The sequence below is a fragment of the Sus scrofa genome, chromosome 17 (genome assembly GCF_054392235.1).
Source record: "Sus scrofa isolate SSC_HxYL_T2T_F1_AM1 chromosome 17, Sscrofa_HxYL_maternal_Yorkshire_Landrace_v2.0, whole genome shotgun sequence".
In the NCBI taxonomy this organism is placed as follows: domain Eukaryota; kingdom Metazoa; phylum Chordata; class Mammalia; order Artiodactyla; family Suidae; genus Sus; species Sus scrofa.
In genome coordinates this window covers 45,545,278-45,563,767 of record NC_139399.1, presented here as the reverse complement: position 1 = coordinate 45,563,767, position 18,490 = coordinate 45,545,278, and the positions used below count along the sequence as shown (strand labels likewise).

The 18,490-nt window shown below is 37.5% G+C and overlaps 1 long non-coding RNA gene and 1 pseudogene across 18 annotated transcripts in view; one reads left to right on the top strand and one right to left on the bottom strand.

Moving 5' to 3' along the window:
• LOC102165807 (E3 ubiquitin-protein ligase Itchy homolog) overlaps positions 1-18,490 on the bottom strand; it is a 108,012-nt gene that overhangs the window by 30,033 nt on the left and 59,489 nt on the right. For 14 of the 18 annotated variants that reach the window (XR_014832176.1, XR_014832177.1, XR_014832182.1 and 11 more), the window contains 5 exons: positions 12,778-12,862; positions 6,967-7,095; positions 5,244-5,316; positions 4,119-4,190; positions 300-388 (listed from right to left, as the gene is read on the bottom strand). This is a non-coding gene — a long non-coding RNA (E3 ubiquitin-protein ligase Itchy homolog). Of the gene's footprint in view, positions 1-299; positions 389-4,118; positions 4,191-5,243; positions 5,657-6,966; positions 7,096-12,777; positions 12,863-18,490 lie in introns of all 18 variants that reach the window. The other 4 variants (XR_014832187.1, XR_014832189.1, XR_014832190.1 and 1 more) reach the window with 1 other exon arrangement.
• Positions 8,929-9,207, top strand: LOC110257495 (small ribosomal subunit protein eS27-like pseudogene; annotated as a pseudogene).

Genomic DNA, 18,490 nt, shown 5'->3' with positions numbered 1-18,490 from the left:
CAATAATTTGTGGCTATGAGCAAAAGTTATGTGGCTGGTGAGTCTCTAAGTCTTATCATTAACTGTAAAATATTCTCAAGAATTATCCTAAGGATTAAATGAGTGATATGGGTGAATCGACCAGCAGTAACACTGAACTGATATTTCTAGAAATTTTATAGTTTCAGAATAAAGATATAATAATGTCCTACATTTCATTTTCCTGAAATAGAAAATTGAGAAAATAATACTTGCAAGCAAAGTGTAATGATACCTTTGTAGGAAAGGAACTAAGTTCTGAGTATTCATATTATCACTACCTTGCTACACCTCCATAATCTAAACCTTCTTCTCCTGGAAAAATCACCCACAAACGTCTTCGCAGATCTTGGGGACTGAAGCTCATTATCTACCAAAAAAAAAGAAAAAAAAAGAAGTGATAGACTGGCAAAAGTAGAAACACCTTCTACCACTTAGAAGGTCTGAAATCTCTTTCATTATAAATAACTTAAAATTACCTATGAAACAGAATGTTATCTGAGGGTTGGTCAACACCACACATATAGAAAATATAGCAAAGTTTCACCATATTTTATAAATTGTACATATACTTTATAAGTATGTAATTTGCTTTTAAATGATCCTACTACTGACATAAAGTTGCTTCTCTCACTTGCTTAGAGCAGAACAATTTGTGGCTATGAGCAAAAGTTAGGTCCTTTTGTGGTTGGGTAGGTTTGGGTCTGTTTTATAGCCCAAAGGTACACATAATAGTTAACTGGTTAATTTGGAAATGAAAGAGAAAATAATTAACCTGGAAACTCATTTTCAGAGGAAACCTGAAAAACTATTCAAATTTTATATTTTACTACAGTGGTTAATAAGATCATCTTCATAGTTGAAGGACAGTACCATTACTGAGCTACAACGTATAGGTCATTTGGGTTCTTACTTTTTAAAAGTATTTAATTACTTGCCCAAAACTGGGCCAGTAGAATATAGCAAATATTAATTACTCTTAGGAGAAAAAAAGGACAGGGCTTGGATAGAAAAAAGTCCATTCCATGACACTATTTTATGAAAGGATAAGAATGAGCAACCGTATTTATCTATCCAGAAGGTCTCAGCAAGTGACTTGCTTGTGCTAGGGCTCTCTCAGTTTCAACAAAACAGATATATCACGTTTATGAATTATATCCCACCCCAACAAGAAAATATCAGATGTAACAAAAAATTCAATGCTCATGACAAATATTCGACAAACACTACAGGCTAGAAATACAGCAATGAAAATGAGAAATGTTACAGGTTTTATTCATTTCTTAGTCCTTCTGGCTAATCCTTGTCCCTGTGACCACTCTTCAAACTGTTAGGCTGTCCCTGATCTTGTTTGCTACTCCTCTGGAGAAAATACCTTTAAATAATACTCTTTAGGAGTTCCCGTCGTGGCTCAGTGGTTAACGAATGCGACTAGGAACCATGAGGTTGTGGGTTCGATCCCTGACCTTGCTCAGTGGGTTAAGGATCTGGCGTTGCCATGGGCTGTGGTGTAGGTCGCAGACGCAGCTCGGATCTGGTGCTGCTGTGGCTCTGGTGTAGGCCTGCGGCTACAGCTCCGATTCGACCCCTAGCCTGGGAACCTCCATACGCCCCGGGCGAGGCCCTAGAAAAAGGCAAAAAGACAAAAAATAAATAATAAATTAAATAAATAAATAATACTCTTTAACAAATGTCTAATATGAAGGAGGAAAAATGTTTCTCCTGCAATGTCCCCCATAAGCAGTTATCCTATGAAAACAAAAACACTTACTCCCCCAAACAACGTCATCTAATAGTTATTATGAACATCTAATGCTAATTTTGCTATATGTCACTCTTCCAAAATAATCGAATTTTTCTCTTCAGTTTTTACTTCACATTTATTCAACGGATGGTGTTTTTGCACCATCTGGTCTGTCATTTAGCAAAACTCTCTAGGTTTCAAAAGGTAAAAAGACATTTAATCATGTTTTGCATTTTTCAGCATTTTGCATTGTTTAGGATCATAACAGACTGGCAAGTTATGTTCCAAAAAACTGGCCTACCAGAGACTGACTACTCAATGACTGTATGCTGGTTACAAACAAGAAAATTAGAAATAGGTAATGACTGTGATAGAGAATGGCCTTGGAATCTTACTGAGATCAAGAGAATGACTCTAAAAAAACCTTAGTCAACCTCTGCTCTAAAAATTTATCTGCTCCTAAACTAAAAATAGAATTACCATTTGATCCAGCAATCCCACTCCTGGGCATCTATCCAGAGAAAACCATGACTCAAAGAAAAGATATATGTACTCCAATGTTCACTGCAGCACTATACAATACCCAAGACATGGAAACAACCTAAATGTCCATCAACAGAGGAGTGGATAAAGAAGATGTGGTACATATACACAATGGAATATTACTCAGCCATTAAAAGGAAGGAAATTTGCAGCAACGTGGACGGAAGAGGAAATTATCATGATAAGTGAAGTCAGACAGTGAGACACCAACATCAAATGCTATCACTTACATGTGGAACCTAAAAAAAGGACACAATGAACTTTGTAGAAAGGTTACTCACAGATTTTGAAAAACTTATGGTTTCCAAATGAGACAGGCTGGGGGGTGGGGGATGCACTGGGGGTTTGGGATGGAAATGCTATAAAATTGGGTTGTGATGATTGTTGTACAACTATAAATGTAATAAAATTCAATGAGTAATAAAAAAAAAAAGAACTGTGCTGTCATCATCACAGTCCAGTTTTGTGATAATTCCATCACCCTCGAGCTCAATTTCTTTTTACTTTTTTCCAGTTACATCACTAATATACATTAGCAAGTTCTTCTCTAAATCCTTGAGACCGGAAATATTTCTGAACTTGGGTTATTTTTTTTAATTCTAAAAAGGTGAATAGACTGTTTTGCCACAGTATAGTAAGCCCATCAAAACTTGGGACAACAACCTGTAGGTGAACATATCCACACTGCTGCTTATCACATGAATATTCACACTAATTAGGCTAAATAATCACTATAAACAGCCTCATGTCTAATCAGGTCAGGTTTTGTTATCAATGAATTTGTACTAAATTTGAACACACAGCTTTTTGTTTTAAAAGCTTTTTTTGGAATTATATTTTTAAACCAGAGATGTAAGTGTATTTAATAAGTTTTCTTCTTTTGAAAAGGAATAAATAAACATAATCTAGCCCCACATTAGGAAAATAAAATGACATCTTAAAAAAAATAAAAAATAAAAATTTATCTGTTCCTACTTAGCAGGATATTCACTGGCTTCAGTCTTAACAACTGAGAATCCATTAGTAAAGAACCAGTGTTTCTGAAAATAAGTAGACAGCTACTGTCAACTATCTCAGACAATCTCTTTTCCCTTTGTATTCAGTTTGGTACATATTAAAGCTATAGCTACCAAAATCATGGTTAAGGATTTGATAATAAAGAATCATCCCACATCTGGCCATGAAATAAAAATGAACTGGATGTTTTCATTTTAATACATACGTTCACTGGTTATTTTAATATAACAAAGTCAGTTAATACTTAGCTGCAGTTAGCTGGTTAAGTTGTAAAACAAATGTTAAATAACTCAGATTCTGAGGACAAATAAAACACTGGTTGACTACTCCTGAAAATATTATTTATAGATACTGTCATCAATGACCAATTACATTTTTACTGTTTAAAAAAATATTTAAATTGTAAGAATAACTATGCTTATTGTAAAAATGCAAGAGATAAAAGCATGGTCTTCCCTTCCTTTGATACCTGCATCCAATAATATTCGTGGATATTTCCAAACTTTTGTCTACCAAAATCCTACTTCTTACTTAAATATCTATTTCAAATCAAACACTGAGATTAGAAATGGAAATCTGAAAATAAACACTAAGTTACTCTGACATTTTAAAGGCAAAGAACTTACACAACTGTCTGCATTTCCTACATTTTGAATACTAAAGCATCTGGCAATGAGATCAGACTTTAAAATTCAAGGACTCCAAGTCAAAAAGTTTCAAACACTTTAAAGTGCCAGCACCAAAAGGTTCTGGACTGGAAGCCATAGAGTAAACCATTTAATGGATGAAACAGTACCTGCTGAAAGGAATCCTCAAACAATGTTTTTCTTGTCACTGTAATCTTTATGTGCTGTGGCATGGCCAGTTGCTGAAATATAAGAATGTCTTAAGTCAACTTTCACCATTAAAATGGCCTATCAAAAAACCAAAAGAGTAAAGTTTTACTTACTTTATTCTTTACAAAAACAAGTAGACTATGAATACGAATTTACATTTAATAATGTTTAACCATGCATTTATGAGTATTCATGCTAATATAGATCACTTGATATAGAAGAAACACAAGAAAGCAAGATCTCATTTGCACAATGATTATTTAATGGGTTAAATCTTTATTTTTAAAAAGCTAATTCAAATTTTTTTGCTTGGATGGGTCTAGTTAATTACAACAGTTTGATGTACAAGGGTTTAAAATATTCAAAACTTCGACTAAAGCATTAAATTTATTTAGACCCCATAAAGAAATCATTAATTCAGTAAATATATGTCAGAAATAGTTCATCACTTGTTTCAAATATAACTATATATATAATATACACTAAGGTATGTACCAAAAGGATACATATGGATGGATCTATCAAAGTCCTTTATATCAAATAATATAATGAAAGGGACTGGCTATAATTCATACATCAGAAAAAGTAACTCAGGAGTTCCCGTCATGGCTCAGTGGTTAACGAACTGGACTAAGATCCATGAGGTTGCGGGTTCAATCCCTGGCCTTGCTCAGTGGGTTAAGGATCCAGTGTAGCCTTGAGTTGTGGTATAGGCTGGCAGCTACAGCTCCAATTCAACCCCTAGCCTGGGAACCTCCATATGCTGTGGATCCAGCCCTGGAAAAAAAAAAAAAAGAAAAAAAAATGTAACTCATTTGTTTGAAGATTTCTGCATTCTGAAAACAATGAGTACTGGAATGAGTAGCAACATTTTCTTGTTCAAATGGTTTCAAATTTATTCTTCTGGACAACATAAGCCATAAATTATCTAAGTGATAAATCTCTCTCTTTGACCTAAAAATAGGAAAAAGATTCCAATGCTTCTATTTTACCTGTTTTTCTTTGAGTTAATTGTTTTCCCAGTCAGACTGTATAAGCAACATAAGAAAAGAAAATGAGTACAGAAACACAGTCCCAATACTAACCTGACACCAGAACCGGAAGTACTGAACCTTTGCCTTGAAGTCCCGTACGTAGGCTATCTGGGGTCCATTGTCTCTGAGAAAGAATGTTAATATGACACATTATGATAAAGTATTTAAGGAAAACATAATTTCACACTCCCTAAGTACTTACCAGTCAAATACAAAAGTGCCCTGGTATGCCATATTCCTAACACCACCTTTTTCCTTCTTAACAAATACTTCTGAAGACTGTTTTAACATAAGAAACAGAAATAAATAATGATCTTTTTAAAGCCACTGAGGGGGAGTTCCTGTTTCGGCTCAGTTAGGGATGGGATGTTGCTGTGGCATAGAGTGATGGGTGTAGTGAAGGCCGGCAGCTGCAGCTCCATTTCATCCCCTAGCCCAGGAACTTCCTTATGCCACAGGTGCATCTGTAAAAAGGAAAAAAAAATTTTTTTAACTAAAAATTTAAAAAAAATAAATGAATAAAGCAACTGTTGAGGGAAGAATTGAAAGAGTGGGTGTAACATACACATTACTGTATAAAATAGATGATTTGTTTTGTTTTGTTTTTTAGGGCCGCACCAGTGGAATATGGAGGTTTCCCAGGCTAGGGGGTCCAATCAGAGTTTGGACAAAAACTCCTGATTTTTGTATGTTGATCATGTTATATATATTAAAAATATTAATATATTTTTATATATTAAACCAACTTTGCATTCCGGTGGTAAACTCTACATGATAATAGTGTAACCCTTTAATATCTTGCTGGACTATTTTTTTTTTCTCTTTTGATGGCCTTAGGGCATGTGGGGTTCCCAGGCCAAGAATCAGATGCAAACCACAGCTGGAGCGATTCCAGATCCTTAATCCACTGTGCCAGGCTGGGTACTGAACCTTGTGTCCCAGCACTCCAGAGATGCCATTGATCCCACAGCGGGAACTCCTTGCTGGACTTAACTTGCCATTATTTTGTTAAAGATTTTGACACCTACGTTTGGAAGTCAGTAATTTCCTTATCCTGTTTTTGTCTGATTTGGGTATCAGTTACAGGAGCCTCATAAAATAAGGTGGGAGGTATTCCCAACCTCTTATATTTTATGAAAAAATGTGAATAGAATTGGCATTACTTATTACCTATAATTTTAATAAAATTTACCACTTTAGTCATCTAGGCCAGAATTTTCTTTATGGGAATAGTGATGAATTCAATTTCTTTAGCAGATCTAGGACTATTTACACTGACTTTTTTTTTTTTTTTTTGCTGTACCAGTGGCATGTGGAAGTTCACAGGCCAGGGATTGAACCCTAGCAACAGCAGCGACCTGAGCCATTGCAATGACACCAGATTCTTAAATCATTGCACCACAAGGAAACTCCACTATTGACTACTTCTGTCCCTTTGGTGATTTCTGCCTTAGGTACAGTCTTAAGAAGGAAAAGAAGAAAAAAAAAAAACAACAACCCTGTGCCATAGCAGCAACAATATCAGGCCCTTAACCTGCTGAGCCATGTGGGAACTCTGAAATCAGTTTTACTTTTTAAAAAAATTTATTGTAATTGATTTACAATGTTGTATAAGTTTCTGCTCTACAGCAAAGTGACCCAGTTATACATACATACACATTTTTTCTCTCATATTATCCTCCATCATATTCTAGCACAAATGACTGGATATATGTTCCCTATGCTAAAAACAGCAAGGAGTTTTACTTTTAATTAAAATATTGGAAAAACTTACAAGGCAGATTTTCCAGTTCGGGGATCTATATAGGTAGTCGTTCTTCTATTGTGGTCCACAAAATATGGAATTCCATCTACTGTGAATCTCATTTCCCAGCCTTCAGGTAAGGGCTTTTCATTTAATTGACTATTTAAAACATAGAAAACAAATAAAGAATATTGTGAGTTGCTTATTTGCCAAGTACAGAAACTAAAAATACCCACCCATAAATGTAGTAGAAATGTTCTAAAAAAAATCATTTATTCTAGTACTTTCCAATTATTTACTACAAATCCTATAGGAACATTAAACATGTCAACAAGTGCATCAACCATCAGTCTTCTCCCCATTACTTGGCCTTTATTCCCTACCTATCTAAAACAAGTTCTGCCAATTATACCTTGGAAGTTTTCATGTTCATCACCGTTGTGAATCCCCAGCGCCATCCTTACCTTGGCTTTATTCATCTCTTCTAAACTTTCACAATAGCCATCCAGCTGGTTTTCCTACCTCTAGTTTCACTGATTCTACACTGTATTGTTGATGGTACTAAATAGAGATCTGAACATATCCATTCTCAACTAAAAGTGATATTACTATTCACCATTAAGCAATGGTTAAACCCCTCCATTTGGCCTGAATTCTGCCTCTATACTCTACCCTCAATGGTCCCTATCTGTTTTACCTCTTCACTCTACCTGCAACTTCGTTACATGAACCCTGTGCTTTCATGGTGTACGGCTACACCACAGCTCCCATCAGCACCTGATCTTTAACCTACTGAGCGAGGTCAGGGATTGAACCTGCAACCTCATGGTTCCTAGTCAGATTTGTTTCTGCTGTGCCACGACAGGAACTCCTCAAGTACTCTTCTATGGATTATTCCTACCCACCTCCTTAACACCAGTCTTTAGACCTTAAACTCTTTGACCTTCAGTTTCTTAGTTCATAAAATGGAACTAATAGCTATGTAATAAGACTAAGGAATAAATAAGACAATACACGTAAAAATCTCATGAAGTAAAGCCTTCAAATTGTACCTATTATTACTTCTCCTACCATGTTTTGATTCTTCTCTTCAGGACTCTTAAAGTACTTCCTTCATAGTGCTAGCACCAATGTTTATCAAATATTTCAGCTTGTGTGTCTAGCAATAATTTTTCACCATGTAAGTAACATGTAAATTTTAAAATAGGAACTAGATTACAAGGCACTTATAAATGACTTAATTTTAATTTATTACATATTAAAATTAAGACATCAACAAAATATAATGAACACTGGTCACTCATGAGTCTAAGAAATTTATTTTTACATTTCAAAATACGACACTAAAATGAGTAGGGAACCACTGAACACACCTCTTGCAATTTGTATTTGTGCATTCTGTCATAATGACAGCCAATTAGCTAATTAAGTATGTGTTCCAAGTTTTTTCCATATTAGCCAGTTTGTTTTTCTCTACTCTACAATTTCAAATTAATTTTCTTTTTTCTTTTTTTTGTCTTTTGTCTTTTTGTTGTTGTTGTTGTTGTTGCTATTTCTTGCAAATTAATTTTCTTATCTGTTGGCTTTATTAAGAAAACAAAACAATGGAAATACTCAAGTTCACATGAGAAAAAAAGAAGAGGAGCAGTTGGAGGCATTTAATCTCATTGTTTTAAAGAGCCAATATTGGTGATAAGAGGGTCACTTTCTCAAGCGTACTTATTTCAGAAGAACAAAGGCTGAGAATCATGGCCTAGTACAGTATTTTGTGAACTATGTCGATAGGTTAAGAATATTTAACTGTATTCACTTATAACTAATACAAATGTCAGATAAAATAGGCTACCTAAAAATTTAAGAAGATAACAATTCTCCTTAGTTGAAATAATATTTGCAAGACAGGCTCAGTAATAAGTATTGCCCTGAAAACAAAATGGAAAGATTCAGGGTCAATTGTGTTATTAAAAATATGATTCTAGACAGATCTGGAAGGGCTGTGCTTGCGAAAGGACCAACATGCCTTTGGCTAGAGATTTACTGCATCCTTCCTTGGAAGAGGAAAAGAAAAAACATTAAAAAAAAAAGCTGTTTCAGAGTCCAAATTCTTACTTTATGGATGTTAAATGTCCAGGTTCCTACAAGATCACCATGGTTTTCAACCATGCTAAGATAGTGGTGCTTCGTGTAGGTTGTTCAACAGTGTTGTGCCAGCCAACAGGAGGGAAGGTGAGACTCACAAAAGGATGTTCGGTAAGAAGAAAGCAACACTAATGTCCACACAACTTCTTGAATTTCAATCTATTGCAGAAAGCCTTATCAGTTCAGTAAATCTAGTAAATCTACCAAGATAATGTCATTATGTTTAATTCTGTAAGGAATACAATAGCAGTCTCCTATTTTGGTGTTAGTTTTTCACTGAAGTTTTGATTATGGGCTAAAAAAAAAATATGATTTTAACTTCAGCTCTAAAACATTAAAGATCCACGGAGGGAGTTCCCATCATGGTGTAGCGGAAACAATCTGACTAGGAACCATGAGGTTATGGGTTGGATCTCTGGCCTCACCCAGTGGGTTAAGGATCTAGAGTTGCATGAGCTGTGGTGTATGTTGCAGACACAGCTCGGATCTGACATGGCTGTGGCATAGGCCAGCAGCTGTAGCTCTGATTGGACCCCTAGCCTGGGAACCTCCATGTGCCCTTAAAGGTGTTGTGGTCTATTCTAACCATAGGAGTAGAAGGCTACAAAGAAACTAAAACATTACTTATGAAATTCTTAGTCTTTCTTAAGAAACTGAATATATTTAAGTTACATATTATAACTCCATAAAAATGTTTTGCTTTGCTGGTACCCAGAAACAGATTTTATTATTACTTCTGGTCTTTTTAGGGCCACACATGCAGCACACGGAGGTTCCCAGGCTAGAGGCTCAATCAGAGCTGTAGCCGCCAGCCTACATCACAGCCATCGCAATGCCAGATCTAAACCAAGACTGCGGCCTATACCACAGCTCATAGCAATGCCAGATCCTTAACCCAGGGATTGAACTGGTGTCCTCATGGATGCTAGTCAGATTCGATTCTGCTGAGCCGAACTCCCAGAAATAGATTTTAAACTTAAAGCATATCTTTAAAACAGAAGTCCTTAAAACTCCAACTTATGACACATGTGAAGAATTAATCACACCTAAACAGAAGTGAGACTTTTGCCCTTGGCTATTGGAAGGAGGTCTCTAGGCCTCAGGAATGTCCTGCCTGTCAAGAATCTCTTTATTTGCTTGGGGGCTTTCAACACCAGACAGTCAATAATGTTATTTATGATGGAGGCTTTGGGATATGCTGTATCAGCTTTGACCGCTAGAGTAATTAAACACTAAAAGGTATTAGCCCAAACACTGCAGAAGGGCTAGAAACTAAAGGTTAGCCATGCATGCAGTACATATTGAAGCCACAATAAAAACTCTGGATTCAAGAGATTAAGGTGAGATTCCCTACTGAGCATTACCAAGCACATATTGTTCCACATCACTTCGGGACATGTGGACTCCTCCCAGACTCTGCCCTAAACATCTGGTTCCTTCTGTTGGTTCTAATTTATATTCTTTCCCCCTAATAAAGGTGGCTGTGAGTATAATAGGTTTTGGTGAATTCTAGTCTCTATAGGAAGCTACTGAACCTGAAAGTGGTTGAGGAGACTCCCCACATTTTACCCAGTCTGACGGAAGCGAGAGCAATCCTGGAAGCCTCCCAGCTTGTGACTGATGTCTTAAGTTAGGACAATTTTGTGGGGACTGTGCCTTCTGACTACAGAACTTGCCAAATTCCCTACAGAATGGAACCCCATGGCAGTCTGATAAACCAACAGCATTACATATTGTTATGTGTTGACATGTCGAGCCAAATTCCTATGTTGAACTCCTAACCTTTGGTACCTCAAAATGTGATCTTATTTGGAAACAGGGTCATTACAGATGTAACTAGGTGAAATCATGCGGCAGTAAGGCAAGCCACTAATCCAGTAGGACTAAAGTCCTTATTAGAAGGTGAAACCTGAAAGTTCCTTCATGGCACAGTGAGTTGAGAATCTAGCATTGTCAGCATAGTGGCTCGGGTTGATTCTACACGCAGGTTCCATCCCTGACTTAAGAACTTCCACAGGCCACAGGTGTGGAAAAAAAAAGAAGGAAGGAGGAGGGTGCAACTGAACATTAAAGATATGCATGCGTATAGGAAGAATGCCATATGAAGACTGGAGTTAGGCTGCCACAACCAGGGAACTACTAAAGATAGGGAAAAGGCCTAGAACACATCCTTTCCTATTGCCTTCAGAGGAAATAGCTCTGCAGATACCTTGATGATGAACTAGCCTTTTTTTTTTTGGAAGTGATCTAACACCACAGCTCAGGGCAACACTGGATCCTTAACCCACTGAGCAAGGCCAGGGATCGAACCTGCAACCTCATGGTTCCTAGTTGGATTCGTTTCCACTGCACCACAACTTTGGGAACTCCTGAACTAGCCTTCTAAACTATGAGACAAGTGTCTCTTTAAGTCATTCAATTTGCGGCATTTATTTATTTATTTATTTATTTTGGTCTTTTTGCTCATTTATTTATTTATTTTTTTTTTGTCTTTTTGCTATTTTCTTTGGGCCACTCCCGCGGCATGTGGAGGTTCCCAGGCTAGGGGTCGAATCGGAGCTGTAGCCACTGGCCTACGCCAGAGCCACAGCAACGCGGGATCCGAGCCATGTCTGCAACCTACACCGCAGCTCACAGCAACGCCGGATCGTTAACCCACTGAGCAAGGGCAGGGATCGAACCCGCAACCTCATGGTTCCTAGTCGGATTCTTTAACCACTGCACCACGACAGGAACTCCAAATTTGCGGCATTTATTAAAGCAGCCCTAGCAAACTAACCCATACACTATCACTAATATTACAAAGAAAAACAATTATAAATACTAAAAAGATAAACCTGTAAAAACTAATTTGTCTCTTTAGTTGTATATTAACTATCAAGTTCTTGTAATTATGTGTAAACAATATTTTGAGATATCTGGAACAACTGCAGAATGATACAAAAAAAACCTATCATTTTTACTGGTGTCAAAGTCCTTACTCATTGTTAATTCTACTTTGGCTGTAGCCTATAATCATAATGGAAGGAATACTCAGTTTCAGGTGAAGGTTAGTGAAACTGAATGTGTATTTTTCTGAAGTCAAATACTCCCTGAATTATATCCAGATACCGCAGCTTGCAAAACCTTGCTTCAGAATTACTAACTGGCAATAAGAAATAGGTGCTTGGTGGAGTTCCCGTTGTGGCGCAGTGGTTAGCGAATCCGACTAGGAACCATGAGGTTGCGGGTTCGGTCCCTGCCCTTGCTCAGTGGGTTAACGATCCGGCGTTGCCGTGAGCTGTGGTGTAGGTTGCAGACGCGGCTCGGATCCCGCGTTGCTGTGGCTCTGGCGTAGGCCGGTGGCTACAGCTCCGATTCAACCCCTAGCCTGGGAACCTCCATATGCCGCGGGAGCGGCCCAAGAAATAGCAACAACAACAACAAAAAAAAAAAAAAAGAAAAGAAAAAAAAAGAAATAGGTGCTTGGTGACACACACACACACACCCCCACCCCCTACATTCATTATATGAAAGAACATGAAACCTATATTCACAATATGACAGTAATAATATAATATTTTTTCTTTCTAAAGAATGTAGATGATTAATGTTTAAGGCCTTTGGGGGGAAAATAACTAAGTTTAAACTTTTTTATAACTGAGCCAGAAATAGGGTACAATCTTAAAGTTTATCTATACACTAATAACTGAAAGTTCTTACCCTTGATTTCTGGGATCTTCCCACTGTGTAATACGAGTGTTGTGGTTGACAAAATATACTCTACCATTGCTGTCCGTTCTCTTCTCTTTAAAAAAAAAAAAAAAAAAAAAAAAGGCAAAGCGTTAGAGTTGGCATTGTCTTCTTCCTCAAACTAAAACAATGAGATGAGTTGACTTGGCCCATTGCACTACTGATTTTTATAGTTTTTGTTTTCTTTTTAGAGCCACACCTGTGGCATATGGAAGTTCCCAGGCTAGGAGCTGAACTGGATTTGCAGCTGCTGGCCTTTGCCACAGGCACAGCAACACCAGATCCAAGCTGCATCTTTGACCTACACACAGCTTGTGGCAATGTTGGATCCTAAGCAAGGCCAGGGATCAAACCCACATCCTCATGTATAATGGTCGGATTCTTAACCCTCTAAGTCACAACAGGAACTCCCAATGTTATAGTTTTATTTTTTTCACGATTTTATGTTTTACATCACAACTTTAAAAGGGTTAATTTATTCTTTCACTATTAAATTCACTTACTAAAGTTATGAAAATACTGTATTCTAGAAGTTAAGTAGACTTAATTCACAATGTCTTGCTCAATCTGCTCAGCCCCAGCAATAGTAGCAAGAATAAATAACTATTTTAACTTTGCATATATGACCTCATTTAAGCCTTATCAGTCCCATGGATTAAGGAGTTTTTATTTATTTTGAAGATATAGAAACTCAGACCAGTTAAATTATCTAACCCAAATCTCAGAATTGAGTAGCAGCTGGAGGATGGAAACTCATCTCATTTCTTAAAATATTATGGGGAAATAGAACTGGTACCTGTTTCACTGTGGAGATTTCCACTGTTGTCATTGTTTTGGCAGTGTCTGCAGCATGCCAAAATTCTCTGGCCAGGGAACTTAACTTGCTGAACCACAAGGGAGCTCTTTGTTATATTCTTTTTGTCTTTTTTTGGGGGGGGGGTCTTTTTAGGGCCACATCCACAGCATATGGAGATTCCCAGGCTAGGGACTGAATTGGAGCTATAGCTGCCAGCCTACTCCACAGCCACAGCCAAGCCAGATCTGAGCCACATCTAAACATCTCACAGCAATGCCGGACCTTTAACCCACTGATCGAGGCGAGGGATCAAACCCACGTTCTCACAGATAATAGTCAGATATATTAACCACTAAGCCACCATGGGAATGCCTTTGTTATATTCTAATTAAGCATTATTCATTTTTTTCTTGGAATTCTTTTGTGGGACAGCAGGTTAAGAATTCGCCATTATCACTGCAGGTTGCCACTATGGTGCAGGTGCAATTCCTGGCATGCCACAGATAAGGCCAAAACAACAACAAAAACAAAACATGTTTCTTCTTTTTTTTTTAAATGGCCACACCCATGGCATAAGGCAATTCCCTGTCCAGGGACTGAATCTGAGCTGCAGCTGTCACCTACGTCACACATGTGGCAACATGAATCCTTTAACTCAATGTACTGGGCCAGGCATTGAACCCACACATCCAAAGCCACTGCAGTCAGATTCTTAACCCAGAGCACCATGGCAGAAACTCCTAAATCCTGTTTCTTCTTAATACAACCAGTTTCCAAGTCACAAATATCTTTAACTTTATAATAACTTTATACATAAGGGTTGGGAAGCAGGGCTCAGTTAATTTACTGCATCTGAAGCAGCTATTTGTTTCTCCACTGGAATCTTACTTTAGAATTCTCCTTGTTTTCTTGTCCCATTCTACAAAATTTGCCATGCTTCTTTGGGCTTTCTCATTAAGGTTTAGAAGATGGGTGATATTATTTGCTCTTAATAACCAAATAATTTTGAAATTTTAATGTTAACATTTGTTGTTGTTTGAACTACTGACTTTTCTGCTCATTACAAATAAATTCTTCAAAATAAAAGCTCTCTTCCAGCGTCTGAATGTTTTAAATTTGGCCAAGATGTCTCACAATTAATAAATGAAGTATTCAAGAGTATAATATGGATTCTCAGCTTTTTTAAGTATACTATCCTAAAATTAGTAATTTTCAAAAAAAAAAAAAAAAGCTTAAATCTATGGTTAAAAAAACCCAATTTTCATTTCTTACAGTTTGAAAAGTTGATACCTAATTTTTTTCCAAACTTTTTTTAGATCCTTTGGATCTTTAAGCAAGATATTGCAGAATGAGTGTTAGGCAAAATTATATAGCACTGTCAAGATAATGTCTGGCAACTTTTATCTCCAGCACTGAATCTATGATTTCAAGTAGCAATGATGATACTGGCAGGGGCTGGGGGTAGGGAGTAGTCATCAGAAGGTATATACTGGCAAGTATCATAAATCTGCTCTGGACATCTCAGCTACTTTCTGTATCTGCTGAGCCTAAAATGGAACTAGAACTTGGGTGTATACAATATACAGAAAAATGGGACTCTGTATCTTGTCACATATCCTAAATATTAACAGTGGCTTTGGTGGTCATGGCATCTTGAGATGCAAACATGCAACCAACTCTAAGAGTTGTGTCTGAGGCAAAAGAAGTACCTATAGTGCTACATCTAACTACATGAAAACAAAGTAAGGTCATGTTCTTGGCAGTCATATTAAATTCAAATTTTTAAGTATATTGCAGATCTATAATTTTATATAAACAAATAATTTTAAGGAACTTCCTTAATCTAAAATTAATATCCAGGAGTTCCTTGGTACTCCAATGGTTAAGGACTGGGTGATGTCACTTCTATAGCTCAGGTCTAATCCCTAGCCTGGGAACTTCCACAGGCACGGCTAAATAAATAAATGAATAAATAAAATTAATATCCTAGGAGTTCCCACTGTGGCACAGAGAATGGTTAAGAATCTAACTGCAGAGGCTCTGGTAGCTATGGAGGTGTGGGTTCAATACCCAGCCTGGCACAGTGGGTTAAAAGGATGTGGTGTTGCCCCAGCTGCAGCTCAGGTCACGGCTGTGGCTCTGATTCAATCTCTGGTTCAGAAACTTCCATATGCTGCAGGTATAGCCATACAATAAAAGAAAATAAATTTTATTATTTTTGTTTTGTTTTGTTTTGTTTTTTTGGTCTTTTTGCCTTTTCTTGAGCCGCTCCCCAGGGCATATGGAGGTTCCCAGGCTAGGGGTCGAATTGGAGCTGTAGCCACTGGCCTACGCCAGAGCCACAGCAATGCGGGATCCGAGCTGCGTCTGTGACCTACACCACAACTCACAGCAATGCTCGGATCCTTAACCCACTGAGCAAGGGCAGGGATCGAACCCACAACCTCATGGTTCCTACTCGGATTCGTTAACCACTGCGCCACAATGGGAACTCCAGAAAATAAATTTTAAAAGCTTAACATGAGCAGAGTCACTGCCTGAGGTCTCCAAGGTTTCTGAGATCTGAGCACCCTGCCAACCACATCAGAGCTACCCTCATCTTACTCATGGGTAGTCTGTACTGAATGAAGGCATGGAGCTCAGAACTGCATGGGATTTTCCTCTTTCCTTTTGGATGAACAGATTTAAGGGTTTGGTTTACATCATTTTTAAAAGTCTTAACTAAGAAAATTTTCTTTTTCATGAAAAACATCTAATTGCTTGGGATTTTCTTTCTTTCTTTCTTTCTTTTTTTTTTTTTTTGTCTTCTTAGGGCCGCACACTAGGCACATGGAGGCAGGCCAGGGATCCAATCAGAGCTATAGCTGCTGACCTATGCCAGAGCCACAGAAATGCCAGATCCGAGCCACGTTTGCAACCTATACCACATCCCACGGCAACACCGGATCCTTAACCCACTGAGTGAGGCCAGGAACTGAACCCACAACCTCATGGTTCTTAATTGGATTCATTTCCATTGTGGCATGACAGGAACTCCGATTTTATTTCTTGATGCTTTAAATATTTAGTTTGTACACTTCTGTTACTGCTCATACATTTTCTAGTTCTGTAATTTTACTAGTTAGGCTTTCTAAATAAAAGTTTAAAAACATTAAAAAAGTGAAACCAAAAAGCTAACACGAGGTAAAATAAAGAAAATATAAAACTTATTTCTATGATTGTTCCATGTATATACCGCTGATATCAGCATTTCATTAGAAAGGGGAAGGGGTGTGCACTTCAATTTTAGAAGAGAGAAATCTAATATTTTGCAGAACATAAATAAGGCAAGATTCTGATAATATAAATAAGCTGGGAATGGGTCTTCAGAGGCATTATTTTAGGGAGGTGCTATTTGTTGGCGGAAGTAAAAATGAAAAATGGAGTTCCAGCTGCAGCTCAGGAGGTGAAGAACCCAATATAGTGTCCGTGAGGATGCTGGTTCGATCTCTGGCTTCCATCAGTGGGTTAAGGACCTGGCGTGGCCGCAGGGTGCAGCATAGCCTCCAGCTGCATTTCAAATTCAATCCCTAGCCCAGGAACTTCTATATATGCTGCAGGTGTGGCAATAAAAGGCAGAAATAAAAATTAAAAAAAAGAAAAAGATTCTGATAGTGAGGATGATGATACAGAACATGAGGACCAGCTTTGCAAAAAAAGCTTTTCAAATAAAGGCACATAGCCCATAATTCAGGTTACTATGAGCAAGAAGTAATTTTTCTTACAACTGACCTAGAGAACAAGTAGAATAGCTCGTGTTTCTAACAAAAGCTAATCAGGTCATGGTTTTTCTGAAATAATATTAACAGGATGAAACACCTTCAGATATATCTTTTGAGTGAATCCATTTCTCCTCTGTAACACAAGCATGAGACAACTCTAAAAATAAAGCTGAGAAGACCATCAGCCTGGTTCAATATGTTTCAAAAGGGCAATATCCCCTCAAGTACTTCATACCAAATATATACTGTCCATTATGACTCCAACAGAGCCAGACCCAACAGCTAGACACACTGAAGACAGAAGTTCACAATGCTCATATGCCTTCCCTTTGTTATAAGCTAGTAACAATAATAACTATGAATTATTACTTTTTTACTTCGTTGACTCAAAAGAATATTAGGCATAAATAAGTTTAAGAGCAATGGGGTAGGCCTGCCCATCATGGCTCAGTGGAAATGAATCTGACTGATTCATGAGAACGTGGTTTCGATCCCTGGCCTCACTCAGTGGGTTAATGATCTGGCGATGCTGTGGCTGTGGTGTAGGCCAGCAGCTACAGCTCCTATTCAACCCCTAGCCTGGGAACCTCCATATACTGTGGATGCAGCACTAAAAAAAAAAAAGAGCAATGGGGTAACTGAATGGCAGGCTTATACAGCCAGTATCACTGATTGCCCAGAATCATGTGATCTTGGCACATCAATCTTTTCCTTCTGTTCACAAATAAAGTAATGCTTAAGCAATCTATCTTAGAAAAAGATGTTTCCAAAACAAGACTATCTGGAAATATCACTTTCTAAAATGTCTGCAGCTCTTAAAGATAAAACTTCAACTAGTTCCATAAATAGCTTTACTGTGCTGTTTTCTACTTTCTATATTCTCTTTGTCTTCCATTCAAAACTTTCTATGCTGCAATGTTTATTCTGGAAACTTGCTACAGCACTATGATTCATGTAACAGCTTTAAAACAACCTGGAATGGATAAGCAATGAGGTCCTACTATATAGCACAGGGAACTATATCCAGTTTCTTGGGATAGACTATAATGGAAGATAATATGAGAAGAATGTGTGTGTGTGTGTGTGTGTATACAACTGGGTCACTGTGCTGTACAGCAGAAATTGA